This window comes from Sorex fumeus, unplaced genomic scaffold (genome assembly GCF_029834395.1).
Source record: "Sorex fumeus unplaced genomic scaffold, SorFum_2.1 ptg000047l, whole genome shotgun sequence".
In the NCBI taxonomy this organism is placed as follows: Eukaryota; Metazoa; Chordata; class Mammalia; order Eulipotyphla; family Soricidae; genus Sorex; species Sorex fumeus.
The window spans coordinates 52270404-52286437 of NW_026606104.1; positions in this window are offsets into that span (position 1 = coordinate 52270404).

Below are 16034 nucleotides of genomic sequence, written 5' to 3' on the forward strand. Positions count from 1 at the left end.
TATTTATGAGTTCCAGAGACTCATAAATAAATCTCAAAAGAGATCAACTAGCCACAAGAATTTCTCAAATATCTGTTACCAGTCTATTACCAGCTGAGATCTCTGGGACAATCTCAGGAGTGGGGTGGTCCATCTCCTGCCCTACCAAAGCCTGGACAAGCGCAGTCATGCCCCAAAGTCACCTCCATGCCTCCAGCCAGACTTCCCAGTTAAATATTCTAAACTTTCTGGAGCAACCACTGTATTCTCAGCCACGTGACACCTCCACGCTCTACAACACTGATAACCCAATAGTAGCACGCCAGATTGGATGGGATGTAATGTAGAAGCCAACCAATCTCCACTAACGAAAACATTAACACAGAAGGCTTAACTTGCAACAATAGCTTAGTAATCCCTCAGACAAGAACTTAATGTCCCCAGGGTGAGATACAGCAATTTTCACAAATTAACAAATTTTCTTCTATTGGAAATATTTTCTGATCATTCCATTAGCCATTTAGTGGTGGTGAGCAATCATAAAATAAATTATTGTGGGCCTGCTACAGGGACAGGCTTGGGCTATGCTTGGGAAAATGAAGACAATGGTGGGAGAGAAGGTTATAGTGGTGGTGGGATTGGTGTTGGAATATTGAATGCCTGTAACAAATCATCATGAACAATTTTGTAAACCATGGTGTTTAAATTAAGTGGAGTAGAAAGAGAGAGAGAGAATGAAAGAAAGAAAGAAAGAAAGAAAGAAAGAAAGAAAGAAAGAAAGACCACTTACAATAACCACAATTCCATGATGGGGTGTGGGAGTCACATCAGCATCAGGCCTTGGGAAAAAATACCCATGTTAGTCTGGCTCTATAGGGGAGGTAGGGCCAGAAACAAAACCCAGGTATATCTCTTTGCTGTTGGAAAACTTGTCATCTAAATAAGGGTGAAACTGGCCCTAGGGGAACCTGCTTTGGGGGCGCCTGTGGACACAGGACCCATGGAAACGGGCAAAAGTGTCTCTCCTGATCTGGGATCTACATGCTCCAGACGGGGCCCGCATTGGTCTGAGCCCACCTGGACACACCCAAGAAAGGACAGTTCTCCTCGCCAGAGCTCAGTGCACATCCCCGCACTGCCTGCAGACTCACTTCCTGCCTGCCCTGCCCTGCTCTGGTCTAGCTCACTGTGACTGGAGCCATGAATTTTCTTTCATCACTAAGCAGGAGGGCCAGAAAAAAATTGGGCAGGACAGGCTTTTGGAGGATGGGCGTCTGCAGGCAGAGTTCTGCAGATGCAGTTCCAGGTTGGGCTTCTGAATACGGGGTTCCCAGGACAGCTTCTGCATATTGGTTCCAGGGACGGGCATCTAGAACAGGCATCTGGAGATGGAGTCCCAGGAAGCCCCTTGAGGACTCACAGTATACAGGACAGATTAGTCCCCACCCGGCAAATGTATGAGAAAGGCCTTCTCGGAGTCATCGGTGAACAGGAACCCACACCATTTCTGGAGGACAGTGAGACAAAACCTCCCAGTCTTTCCCTTTGCTCCTCTTGGAACGGCGAGTGAAGAGAAATGCTATCTGCCCCTGCCAGATTCACCACCCCCCACCCCATCTCTTCATGACCACCGGGGGAGCCCCAGAAAGAAGCTGCCCTCTGATGGGCCCCTGTGGGTCATTGCAGATGGGGCTCAGATACAGGAAGGTGGGCTTCCCTGTGGCAAGCTCGTGACCCAGAGCATGGGCCTGCAGCCCAGAAGGGGATCGTGAGCTTCCTCCAGCCACCAGCAGAGCCAGATGTCCTGTGATGGCTAATCTGACGTGTCCACAGCACTAGAGCACCCAGAGATTTGGCAGAATATTTCGGGGGTGTTTCTGTGAGGGTATTTCCAAATGAAATTAGCATAGAATTGCTGGGCTCAGTAAAGTGGCTTATTCTCCACATTGTGTCTGTGTGGGAAATCATCCAATCTGTTAAGGCCTGAACAGATGAAAAGGATTCAGCCTTTCCTTCCTTCTCCTTCTTTCATCCCTCCTTCCTCCCTCCCTCCTTCCCACCTCTCATCCTTCCCACCTCCCTCCCTTCCTCCCCCCTTCATCCCTCCCTTCTTTCTCCCTCCCTCCCTCTCTCCCTCCTTTTCTTCCTTCCTTCCTTCCTTCCTTCCTTCCTTCCTTCCTTCCTTACTTCCTCCCTCTTTTCCTCCTCTCTTCCTTCTTTCTATCTTCCCTTCCTCCTTCCCATCCTCCCTTTCTTCCTTCCACCATCTCTTCGTCCTTCGTTTATGCTAGGACTGGGACATCAGCCTACTCTGACCTAAATGGTTCTTGTTCTCACACCTTCTGACTTGGCTTAATTACATAACCAACTTGCCTTGATCTCCAGTTTGAAGACTGTCAATTGTCTTCAAACAATTTTTTAATTGTTTAAATAACTTAGCCTCCATAATTGCACAAGCCAGTTCCTTACAATAAATATACTAACATATTACACTAAATATATATATTTGAAGTTATATGTTTTAGTTAAATCATATCTATATATGATTATTTTTTTCTTCTGATATTTATTTGTTGAATCACTGTGGGAAAAGTTACTAAGATTCCAGGTTTAAGTCTTGGTCATATAATGATCAAACACCTCTTCCTTCACCAGAACTCATTTTTCACCACCAAGAACCCCAATATACCACCCTCCTACCCCTCCCAATGCTTGCGAGGCAGATGATTTCCACTTAACTCTTTTCTACATTGATCACATTCACTGTTTTGACAAAAGATGCACCATTATTGTTTAGAATTCCCCCCCCCCAACAATCAGAATTGCTGAAAAGGCATTGTGAAATACTTTGTTTTCTATAACTGGTTATGAGAATCATATAATCTCGCATGGCCGCAATAGCAGCCTCGCGATTTTGGATTTCTGCAAAGAGCCAGATAATTACAAGATTGGTTTCTGTGCCTCTGGTGCTATGGATGTGCTGGAGAACCGCTCGTGGGGGGTAACTTGTGACCTTGGTAGGGTGTGAAGGACGAGGTGGTACCGCCCCCCTTCCCATGAGAGTGCAGTTGCCCCATCACTGCTGGCTCATACCCGGCTTTCCATTAAGCTCTGAGGTGGCGGCCACCTTGCTCCTGGGGGGGGGGGGGGCAGGAGAAAAGGTAGAAGGGAGCAACACCTTTCCCTCCCGGGGAGGCATGGTGCCGTAGTTTAACGCATGGTCCATTCACTTTTCTGCTGCAAGCTGCTGGGCTCTGGATTAAGTCCTTTTGCCTCTGGAGCCATGGTCTTGCTGGAGAGCCGCTCGTGGGGGGGCAACTTGTGACCTCAGTAGGGCATGAAGGATGAGCCGGTACTGTCCTCCTTCCCATGAGACTGCAGTTGCCCCGTCACCGCTGGCTCATACCTGGTTTTCCAATAAGCTCTGATGCAGTGACCATCTTGTATGTGGTCCAGATGAATTTCTACCAAAAGCTGCTGGGTTTCGAGATTTGTTTCTGAGTCTCTGGGATCATGGCCATTAATTAGCTTGATCAGGAGCCAGAGAGGCCATTTGTAGGCAGCGACTCGGGGTCTCGCTGGGATAGGGAGGAAAGGGCCAGTTCCACCCCTATCTGGTGAGGACCCGCATGTCTCGTCACTGCAGGCCCAAACCTGACTGTCCAGTGGCCTCTGGAGGATTGCAGTCACTGGGTCGCCAGGGGGAACAGGCCAAGGCATGAAACCTATTCCCACCTGGAGTGGCCCAGCACCAGTAACCTACTGCAGGAACTGGACGCATTCCTGCCAAAAGCCTTTGGGTTCCAAGATTTGTTTCTGAGTCTCTGGGATCATGGCCATTAGGCAGTTCGATCAGGAACCAGAGAGGCCATGCCTCCAATTATATAGCTGAGCCAGAGGTGGTTTGTGGGCGTGTCTCCCACATACCTAACTTTTGGCCGTTTACTTTCTTGGTAAACTTTGCCCCAAGTTTTTGGGGTCTGGCCAAAGGTACAGCAGCAATTTTGGGGTATCTGAAAGCCTGATGGTGCCATCAGGCTGCTGATGCACTCATCTCACAGGTACAGATTGACCTGCTGGCAGCACCATACCCCCTCTATATGTGATTATAATATAATATAAATTATATCTTTAAATTCATATTACGTGGATGCAACTAAAGGTGTGCATGCGCGCGCGCACACACACACACACACACACACACACACACACACACACACACACAGAGTTCTACTTCTATAACAACCCTTACTGGCAAACGCTCATCCTCAGCCTTGTCTTAGGAGCACTAAATTCGCGACTTTGGATACTTGCATGGCTGTTAACGAAGTGATACTTGAATCAACTTGTGCTTCTTTAAATCTTCAAAAACAGGTGGCCAGTGACTGGGGGGGCTGGATTCTGGCATTTCTGAGTTTCTGGCAGTAATGCCTTCTGATATCATCAAAATCTCACCCTATTTTTTTTCTTTAACTGAAAACTAACCTACACACAGTGAGGCTTCAAATATATCTGTTGTCATCTTATACAAAAATACCATTTTGGTATTCTAAAATTTTCTCTACAACCATGTAATCTCCATCAAGAGCAGTCACCTCATATGTGTACACCGTGTACACATATGTGTATTTGCAGTCTATATCTTCCCACAGACAAATCTACATGGGTAGTGGGGGTGGGGGGTGAGGGTTGACATCAGGGATCCACCCACAGTGGTGATTGTAACACCAGAGACTGAAACCAGGGATCCCACATGCAAAGTATGTACTCCAGGGGTCAAAGAGATAGTATAGCAGGCAGGGCACTTGCCTTGCATGTGACCCATCCAGGTTTATTACCCAGCACCACATATGCAACCCCAAAACCCACCAGGAGTGATCCCTAAACTTAGAGCCAAGAGTGAGCCTTCCAGCACTGCTGGGTGTGATCCAAAAATCAAAATAAAACAACAAACAAAATGTATTCTGGCGCCCATAACAACTTTTGGGGGGACCAAAAAGAAAACAACATGAAAAGAAAAAGTGAAAAGAAAATAATCAAAAGGTGAGTGCTACGTATTTCTCAGAGATAAGCTTAGAGTGGAATCCTCAATTTTTTTCCTCCTATTTTCCTTTGTTTCCCAATGTTCCACAATGAATATTTGTTACTGCTATCACCACAAACATCATTAGCATTATTTTTTCAACTGCTCAGGCTGTTAAGTCGAGCTGACATTGGGCAGGAACCTGGACGTGGGGGTGGCCCAGAAACTCAACCTCCGACTTCCCCCATCCTTACGCACAATTCTCTAAGCCTCAATGCCCTACCAACACGTTCTCAGAGGAAACTGTTCTGTTGACGCCGCCCTCGCTGGAAAGGTAACTGTGTGTCTGTGTTCTGAGATCGCTATCAAAAGCTGCCGGGGTGCTCCCTGAATAGGAACGGCCTAGTGGAGCTCAGCGGCAGGCGTGTAGGAGCCAGAGATCCATCTACAAGTGGGCACGTTTCCGATTTGGGCCCAGGAGGGAAGGGCCGCTCGAGGCTCCCGTGCTCTCCACCAGCATGTCCCCAGCGCCCAACTCAGGGCCCGGGCTCAAACAATATTTGTTGAATGAATGAGTGGATGACTTTAACTACAAAGGCTGCTTTTCCCTTACAAACAAACCAGACCTGTATATACAAAGGACTGTTTCCCCCACAAAGACATCCTCTTGGGAGACTATAAATAGTTCTTACAATAGCACTCCCCTGGCATAAAACATTAGACATTTCTTTTGTAGAGTGGCTTCCCGAGTCTATAATATATTCCTCGGAAGAGTCTCAGGGTGGCCAATCAGGACACATGGAAGGAAGCCCTCCTGGCAGGGTCGTTGGCGGAGAGGCAGGATGCAGGCACCAGCCGTTCCTCCCGGGCACCGAGACTCTGGTACAAAGAGCCTACTCTGAACATAACGCCTGCCATCTACCCCCTCCGAGCATTGCACAGTCCTTCCCGCCAGATGTGCCCCCTGAGTCCAACTCCTCCTGCCGCCCGCCTGCTCCCCAACCTGGCTGCCTTCAGAGGAGAGTCCCCACCCCCCAACTGAGTCTTGAAGGTCTCCCTGGTCTGCCTCCGTTTGCTCCACCCTGCTGAGGACATCCCTGGGGGTGGAGAACTGGGGTCCTGAGACTCGGGGTGGCAAACCGCAAGCTGTAGGAAGGCTTGGCCGGCACAAAGGTCTAGTGCAGCTCCATCATGCCAGCCAGTGGGCAGGGTAAGAGTTGGGGAAAATGTTCTGTCCACGCTGTACAGCTCTCTCCTGGGGCCTGCCCAGTGCATCCCCCCAGCTAGGCACCACGATATATGATCCCCTCCTGATGGGGCTAGGAAGTGGCCTCCCTGCCCAGCACTGGAATTCCCAGGTTCCCTTGCATGTGGCCTCTTCCAGTTAGATCCCCAGCACCACATATGACCCCCACCAGGAGTGATCCCTAAACTCAGATCCAGGAGCAAGCCCTTGGAAGATGTTCCAGTTAATGGAACACGAATGGGAGGTTCATGGCGTTCTAGAACTGGCCCTAAGGCACCCCACCCACACCCCACCCGGGAAATTCCTCCACTCTCCCTGCTCTTACTGAGCACAAACCCAGTGACCTTGATAGCCTGGGCTGATGGACAGTCTCTAGCACCAACACTGGCTGTCTGGACTTCACATAATAAATCTCTCTCCCACCCATGACCATAAAGAGGGAAAGGCTGGTGTTGTGGCCACCGGGTTCCCCTAAGTAATCGAGGGGGGTGGGGCCGGAGCAATAGCACAGTGGGTAGGGCCGTTGCCTTGCACAAAGGCTGACTCGGGTTCAATTCCCAGCATCCCATATGGTCCCCCAAGCACCACCAGGGATAATTCCTGAGTGCATGAGCCAGGAGTAACCCTTGTGCATCGCCGGGTGTGATGAAAGAAAGAAAGAAAGAAAGAAAGAAAGAAAGAAAGAAAGAAAGAAAGGAAGGAAGGAAGGAAGGAAGGAAGGAAGGAAGGAAGGAAGGAAGAAGTAATTGATGGGAAATGACATACTTGCAACCGCCTCCACCACCCCTGCCACGCCCCCCAACCCCCCTCCCCCCACACACACCGGATTCTGACTTAGTGGGTCTGGGGAAGAGACAGGCTCTGGTAATGTTTCAAAGTTATCCACTTTGTTGTTGTTGTTGTTGCTTTGGGTTTTGGGATCACACCCAGTGGCCCTTGGGATTTTCTCCTGGCTCTGCACTCAAAGATCACTCCGAGTATGATTTGGGGAACCATAAGGGTCTCAATCATTGGCAAGACCAAGTGCTTTTCCCACTGTGCTCCACCCCCTCCACCCGCCCCACCAGCACCTGCAGGTGCTTCTGATGTCAGGCTTAGGGCTCGGGGGCATTCATAGATCTTCCCGTGACTGGTTCAGCATTGCATGGCTCCACTCTTTTTCTCACTAAAACTCTCAGCTTAAATCTGGGGGAGACAGCTTCTCTCCCACCAGAGGCTCTGGCCCAAAACCCTGCTGATGCAGACTTGGGGGGAGCATCTTCAACCAGTAGCTGCTTGGGAACCTGGAACGAGCCCCACCTCTCTCCCCTGAAGCCATGCCAGGTCACTGCCTGTCACAGGGCACAGAGGGAGAGCAGCCTTCCTGCAGCTGGAAAGTTTCCACTGGGCCACCCAAGGACAAGTCAGTGTCTTTATGGGGGCACACCAACATTGACTGCCTTTCTGCTGGGACCACCAGCCCTTGGGCCAACAACAGAATGGGAGGAGGATGTGCTACAGCACCAAAGAGCACCAAGTCCAGATGCAGGCACGGACTATAGCAATGGGGTGGATGGAGCAAAGTGGGGAGCAGTGAGCCCCACCCCTGGACTCCCCAGCCAGAAGCTGCTAATGTGGAAGAAGGCTGCACTCAGAGGTGGGAGCCTGGGCCATCGGGCTGCATCTGAGACGTCCTTCAACTTCAACACCCTGTGAAAAAGCTGGACCAGAGGTTGGACAGCGTTGGTGAGCTCCTCCGGGAATCCGGGAAGACCCTGTCAAGGGCAGAATCTGAGCTGCGTCTGGGAGGAAAAGCAGAGCTGGCTGGACAGCAAGGACGCGGCAGCCTTCAGAGAGAGGCAGGAGAGGGGGCCAGTTTAGGAGGTTTGGTCTGGTTGGAAAGAAGCAAGAAGGAGGCGGTGGGAGGTCAGGGAGGGGCAGGGGCCAGCGCTGGGCGGCTCTGCATGGACCCAACACCACAAAGCACAGCGACTGGCTACAGTCTGTGGACTCTCAGGACCCCAGGCCAAGACCAGACACGGGTTCACGGTCCACAAACAGGGCTCTCTGTGGTGGGGGGTTACCGACTAGGAGAGACGCAGGGGCTGGTGGGAGTGATGCTAGGAGGAGCCACTAGGCAGAAGTGATGGGGGCAGCAGCCAAGGTGAGAGAGGAAAGGGGTCAGGCCACCCCAAACCTCTCCAGAGTCAGCCTAGCAGCTTGGAGAAAGGCCAGAATCTAAAGCCAAGTCATCAACCCCAACTGTGTTCCCGACCCTGCTTGGGATCAAGTCACAGGGAGGCAGCCCAGGCCGCAGGCGAAGCAGGCCTCAGCCCTTGGAGCTGACTCTTGGGCCCCTCAGCTCTGGGGCACCCCCCACTTTCTCATTTCTCCCCCTGCTGAAGCAAGTCCCAGTGGAATGACAAGATGGGGAAATACCCTCCCCCACCAGGAGGGGCGCTGCCTGATTTCCATGGAAGGTGATCACAGGAGGGTCACCAGACCCTGTGGACAGCTGCACCCTCACTGCCTCCAGCCATGGGAAGGTGATGCTCAGGCCAGCTCATGGGCCTCAGAAGGAGTAAAAGGGTGAAGCAGAGCCTCTCCACCACCACCAACACACACACACAAACACACACACACACACACACGCACGCACGCACGCACGCACACAATCAGGCTCCCCAGACCAGCTGACCCACTCATCAGCCTGCAAAGTTAACTGCTGTGTGAAGCCACGGGGCTCTGGAGGGGCTTGTTGTGAGGCATTTTCCTCTCTAAAATAAAGGGGCTCTCGTGGCTGATTAAGCAGCTCCTACAAGGTGTCTGGCCTCTCTAAGCATGGGGGGGGGGGTGCCAGCTACCCTCCTCCCCTCCCCCCTGTGCTCTCCCCTTGGGGAAGGGGCTTCACTCGGCCTCCGCCTCCACCTCATGAATAACCATGCTGCGTCCGCCTTCCCGGGGCCAAGTTCACGGCTCCTGAGAGCCCCACAGTCAAGGCCAGTCTTTGCTGCCTCACCAGGGCCCGGGGGCATGAATGCTCTAAATCCTGCCCGAATTCTGATGTGCAAATGGGAGAGCCGAGCGGCAGGCAGCCCCGGGCAGCACCCTGTCCCTGTCCTCACCAGCCAAGAGGACTGATGCCTCCCTGCCCCCCACCCCAGCCCAGGGGAGCCGAGAAGTGTGGTGAGGTCAGGAAGTAAAACCCCAAACTGGACCCAGGGAGTCCTGGGCCTGGGGAGAGTCTGAACGACTGTTTGGAGCCAATTTTCATCCAAGCTGTGGGAACCGGAGACCCCAGGGAATAAGGAAACTCACCCAAGTCTATGACTCAGGGTCAAGGATTCAACTCCCAAGCCAGGGCTGGGTCCGCTGCTCCCCTGCTGGGCATGGGTGGGAGAGCACAGGCCGAGGGTTGGAGGCTGGCCGGAGCCCCCCTCCCACAAGTAGAGCTGTGGGGGACGTGCGGTGGGGTGCGCCAGCCACAGCTGGTTGAGCCGGGGCTCTGCACAGATTCTCGAGGTTTGGAAGGCCACTGTGCCCTGTGCTGCTGCAAACTGTTGCCATCTCTGTCTCTCTGGATCCTTCTCTTCATCCCTCTCAGCATCCCTACTCAATGGGCCATGATCTCTGCTCTCTGACGTCTTCTTTCTCTGCCTCTTTATTTGTTCATTTTTGCATCATTCCTCTGAGCCTGGTTCCTTTGAGGAACGCTCTCCTACCTCCATTTCTACATTTCTCCCTCTCCCCCATCGTTCCTTTTTCTCTCTTCCTCTTGTCCCCCAACCCTAGCTGCACCCCCTTCATGAAAAACCCCTTTTATGGATTTTTCCATCTTTTTCTTGCTCGCGCTCTCTCATTTTTCTTCTTTGCTTGCATCTCTGTGTCTCTGTAACACTCTCTCCCCTCAGCTTTTTCCCCCTGCCTCCCTCATGCCTCCCTGCCCCCAGGTCCCTGCCCCATGCCGCCTGCTCCCCCAGGCTCTGCTCTCTGCCAGCTACAATTACGAGTGTGTGTGCTGAAGTGGTCCGGTCTTCCTCCACGATGGGTAACAAGAGGCTGTATGTTTGCAGCCGCTGACTGGAAATTCCGAATTCCTTTTCAGCCGAGAAAGACAAGCACCCTCTCAGTTTATAAATATTAATTATAGGCACTGAGTAATGAGAGACCGAAGCGGCTGTTGGCTGTGATCTCTGATTGTTTGACTAATCCTTGAGACAGTTTAAACACGACAACTCTTACCTGATGGGAAAGAGAATGAGGGTGCCCTGGTCCTTGCACGGAGACCCACTGAAGAGCTGGGCCAGGGCTGGGGCTCCCTGGGCGTGCCTCTGGGCGAAGCCTCTTCTCTGCAGGGCCTCAGTTTCCCCTCCTGCTCTGGCCCTCCTAGTTCTGGCCTGGGTCTGTGGAGATCCTACGTTTCAGAGGCTCCGTCCAAGATGGCCCAGAGAAGAAGGGGTCTCTGACTCCTCTGGATTCTTGAGGGGGCTCCTGAGTCACGCTAAATTGGATCCACAGCCTCCCAAGGAAAAATCCCATCTTGAGGCAATCTTAAGTAAGAATGCAGTGCAACGTCCCCATAAGCCAAACCCACCTCTGCCTGGGCTGACCTCCAGCACTTCAGTGATGCTTCCTGTGGAATGGGTATAGGGCGGACGCACTTGCTTGCCCTCCTCCTCAAGGCCAGGCTCAAGCATCAGGACCTGAAGTGGAGCTGGGGAGTCCCACACTGGCCTTGCAGCGAGAAGGTGTGCCACGTTTCACCCTCTCTCCATACTGTCCTTCCAACAACCACTGGTGTTGCCCAGGCAGAATGAAGGACACAATGGATGCTCAGCTATCTGCTGGAGCCAGAGGGGCACCTGGAACAGGAAGTGTGTGTGTGTGTGTGTGTGTGTGTGTGTGTGTGTGTGTAGAGGCCTGCTGAGCCCCCCCACAGCGAGGAAAGCAGGTTTCTCCCCCTTCCTAGAACCATCTTCTCAGGAACTTCTTCCCTTTCCATAGACACTAACGGCTCCTCTCCTCGTCCTCAGGGAGCCCAGGTCACCTGCAGCTCAGCCAGCATGAAATCAGTGCTTCCCATTTGACCCCAGCCAGAAGCCACTGTGGTTTCCCCACCCACCCCCAGCCATCCAGCAGAGGGGACCCCATCTCATCTCTGACTCCCAAGCCCAGCTGAGGTCATTGCAGAGTGGCCATTCAGGAGCCTGCTAGAGCTTCCAGGGCACAGGAGCCAAGGGGCAGCATGGAGGCTGGGCACCCCCAGCCAACCTACTGCCCATCACCGCAGGGGGAGCCTGGCTGGGCCTGGACAGATGTTTGCAGGTGTCCGATGGTTGAACAGAGGAAGGAGCAATGTTCTTCCAGGCCCCGCTCTGATTTTCCCTTGGCCCCTGTCACTCCTGACCTGATAGTTTGAATAGCATGTTCCTGAGCTCCCAGCTGCTCCACCCCTGGGGAGTGACTTCTTCTCTGGGTCTTTGTTTTTCCACCTGTAAAATGGGAACAATACGAAACTGCAACTCCCTCTCCATGAAGGATTGATTATAAACGTGTTGGCCCTCGGGAATGATCATGCATCAGCCATGCCTCTTCGCAGGGCTTCTGAAGACACAGTTCCCAGTTTCATTGCAAAGCATCGAGCAAGGAACGGCCACTTTCTGGAACTGTTCAGGCTGCTCTAGGTTCCCATGGCTGAAGGGTAAAGTAGAGGTGGGACCTGGCTCAATGTTAGCCCCTGTGAGGCCACTGCCCACGAGCTTCTCCACACCTGGATCTGTGGAGAGGACCCACAAGCCCCCTCCTAAACCATGAGTATCAGGCAGTGAACACCTGAGGGGTGGGGGCCCTGGAGGGGCTCTGCCTTGCCCAGACTTTTTGCTCCAAACCCCTGGCCCAGCCCTGGAGGTGGGGGAGGGGGAGCGGGGTGCCACTTGCTTAGAAATTTGGTACCTGAGCTTTTCCACTCCCCCTGGCTGGACCGGCTCCACTAACTGCTTCTCTAGAACCGTTTCAACTCCAAGTACAAACACTTCAGAACTTCAGAGCTGGTCCTGGGGGATCCAAGGCCTGGACCTGCACAAGAATCAGTGTGCGCCAGCCCTGGCCACACAGAGGACCGTGGAGGGACGCACTGCCCTCTCCTGGTCTTAGATCTCTCGTGGGCAAGGTCTCCTCACATCTTCTCCAGGACCCTTGAGGAGGGCTGAGGTGCAGGCCCAGTCTCAGGCTCCAGGCTCCGACCCTGCTTCTGGGGCCTTCCCAAGGCCCTGCCCAGAGGTCTGCTTCATCTGCAGAGGCTGCATGCAGCTCCTCACATCTGTGATCCCCCGTGCTCCCTTGCTTCCATCCCCCCTCCCATCCTCCTCATTGTACCAGGCACTCGGAAGAACCACCTCTGCCTGCAACCAGCACCCGCACAATTCCCCTAAAGATTTCCAAGGAAATCTTCCACCAGATTGAACGGGCAGCCCTGAGCTTGGTTCCAGTTCCCACCGGAAGTCATGCATCAGCGCACTCCCCAAGCCCACACTTGAGCAGCACGCCAGCTTGGCTATTGGTGACCAGCACCTGAACTTTTGAGTCTCAGTTTCCTCATCTGTTCAGTGGGGAGAATAATGGTCCCTCCCTCAAAGAGATAAAGAAGAGAGGACCAGAGCAAGAGTACAGTGGGTAGTATAGTTTGCATGTGGCTAACCTATAGTTTGCATGATGTTTGATCATCAGCACCCCATGTGGTACCCTGAGTCCTGCCAAAGCAATTCCTGAGCACAGAGCCAGGAGTAAGTCCTGAGCATCGCTGAGTGTGGTTCCAAACAAACAAACAAACAAACAAACAAAAAGAGTGAAAGAGGAGAAAGAAAAGCAGGGAGATTGCCTGAGCGTTTAGCCGAGTGCCTGCCACACAGAGACAAACCAGCCATTAGACACCTGCTCCTCTGTGTTACGATGTCTCTATTCACTGAGTATGTGCTAGACGCCAAACCCTGGCACCACACAGATTACTGCAGCTAAGTGTCACACGCTATGACCCGGAAGAGAAAGATAAAAGGAAGGCCAACGTACCAGCATAGTTTGCCTTATAGACAGACTGGGTGTAAAGAGGGGAGCACTGGGTTCCTGCTGGGGTAGCAGGAAGAATGTGGGTTTGCTTGGATGGGCTTTTGCGGACTGGGTAGGAGCTCACCAGGAAGCCAGGTAAGAAAGGCGCTGTGGGCAGAGAGAACAACGGAGACAAAGACTCAAGGCAAGAAACAGCCCAAGAAACAACCAGTGATGGGCAGGGCCATAGTGAATGAAAGCCCAGGAGGAGAGTCAGGGCAGGGGTCCAGTTACAGAAGCCCTCCGCCTCCCTACCCCCTCGCCCCCTAGGTTGCAGGGAGGTCTGACCTCTCTGCTGCAAGCCCAGGGTTGATGCATCACAACAGCTTTACACAGGAGACAGAATCATACTCATGTCTTAAGCTGCGCACATATTCAAGCCCGCAGGGTTTATGTAACTTTTCCTTTTCTCCTCCTTGAGCATTTATCCAGCCTGGAAATTTTAGAGCAAGCACTTTCCCTTATTTCTATTCAACCTGAAAGTGGCAGTGGAATCCAACTTGCTGCGGATTGAAATGCAGGTGGCCTGCAACAGTGTTGCTAAAATTACCAAAACTAACCACAGCCAGGGAAGGGCCATTATCGGAAACAGATTTTATTACCATGGAAACCAGTAGATAATGCCAAGTCCAGTCATTTTTATTCTCCTAAAAGAGAGACAAGGAGTGAAAGAGAGAAACAGCAAGCAGTGGGAGAGAGAGAGAGCTGCTGAAAGGAAGCGAGGACGCTGGAAGGACAGGGGTAGTGAGCAGAGGGGCCGGCTGGGCGGCCCTGGTCATCTGTCCACCCTCCTGTCCAGCCTTCCCTGCCCCAGGCTCCACTTCCTAAGACTGTACCGCATGCCACAGGCTGCCTGCCGGGCAGCAGCCAAATGGAGGAGCGTGGAAGTGGCATCCAATACAGGTGTAAAAGGCATGGCAGGTAAAAGTGACCCCCGAGAGACCCACCCCCAACACACACACACACACACACACACAAACACACACGAAAGCTACCCTGATGGTCTCTACAGCTAGCACTCGACGTAGGGGTCGGAATCCCTGACTCAGAGTTTAGGTTTCAGCCAGTGACTTATGACCTTGGGCAAGGTCACAGGTTCCCAGAGTCTTGGTTTCTTCATGCATCAATGGGAGCTCAGGGGTGGTTGGAGAAGCCAGACTAGGGGACTGCCTGAGTGCTTGGCAACTGTGAGGGCCTGCAGGCCACAGGACCCCAGAGCCTGCTCCCCTGAGCTGATGCTTCCTCCATCCCTCAGAGTCCTGCTCCCCACCCCAGCTGGTGGTGTCCAATGCCAAGGAGTGGGGCAGCACATCTCACTGGGCAGAGGGGCGTCAGGTGAGGGGGCCCCTGTGTACTGGTGCGGTTCGCACAGCTGAGACAGGCTCATACCGGGGAAAAGGGAACCCAGACGGGGGCAAGTGGGAAAGACAAAATGAGGGGCCCCAGGTCACTCCAGGAAAGGGGCAGCCTGATAGTGCCCGAGGCTACGGGGGAAGGAGCAAGTGTGAGGTCCCAGCTGTCTCAGTGTCCTGTCAGGGGAAGCGCAGCTGAAGGGAAGTCGGGGATAAAGGACACAGGAGCCATCAAGCTGGGCCTTTCAAAGCCACACTTCCCAGATTTGCAGTTTCTGTCCCAAATCCTCAGGGCCTCGTATGCAAGTCACGATAACAGGGCTGGTCTCAGCCACTTCCTTCCTGTGTCTCAGTTTCTCCATCTCTGAAATAGGAACCATTATCACACACACACACACACACACACACACACACACACACACACACACACTACAGGGCTGTTGCAAAGACTTTTTTTTTAACCATCATGTGAATGGATCACTTTGAAAAATGAAAAGCACCATAGGACTGTAAGATATTATTATATCCAGGGAGCCTGAGCTCCTGGGTAACTAGGCACTTTCCTAACAAAATGACTTGATTAGACTCTTCTCTTAAAAACGCAGCTCCCCAGCCAGCGTTTTCCTATCAGCCTGCCTCTTCTTGCAGCTGCATATTAAATCTTCATCCCATCAGCACTTGACTGAATTTGTAGAAACAAAATGGAAGAGGGAACTCAGGCATGAATTAGCAGTTTAAGACAGGAATGAGATTACGATAAAATCCCCACTCTCTCCATCCATCAAAATGTAATAAGAATAGAAAACTAATGTGAAAATATCAACATGACCTATTGCTTCGAGCCCTTTGTCGCCATCCTTCATGATGGAGCCTTGCAGCCTGCGAGCATCTCATTTCTCTGCCAGCAGCGCGTGTTCTGCGGGAGACGCTGACCGTGTCTGGGCCGGGCTACGCACTTGGGCGGCTGTCCCCTGGGAGACGGGAAGGGAACCGAGATGATGTGGTCCCCCGATTTGACAACTCACAGGGAAGGAGAATGGATCTGAGGTGATCTGAGCCGGAGGAGGTCAGTCGAGTTTGATTTTCAACACTGTGCGTGGGGAAGTCGCTGTCCTCTCAGAGAAACCTGGCTTGGGGACTAGACAGCTAGGAAAGGCTGTGTCCCCACCTTCAGGGAAGCCCCCTGGGGCCCTTGCTCCTCCGTGGGCAGGGGCCATGGCAGCCCCAAGACCCAGCCTCTTATCCTCACCGCCGGTCACCTTTCTGGCTGCAGGGCATCGTGGGGTAGAAAGAGGTTCCTGGAGTGGGAGGTGGAGTGGTCACTCTCACGGTGGAACAGGAGCATCGGGACCTG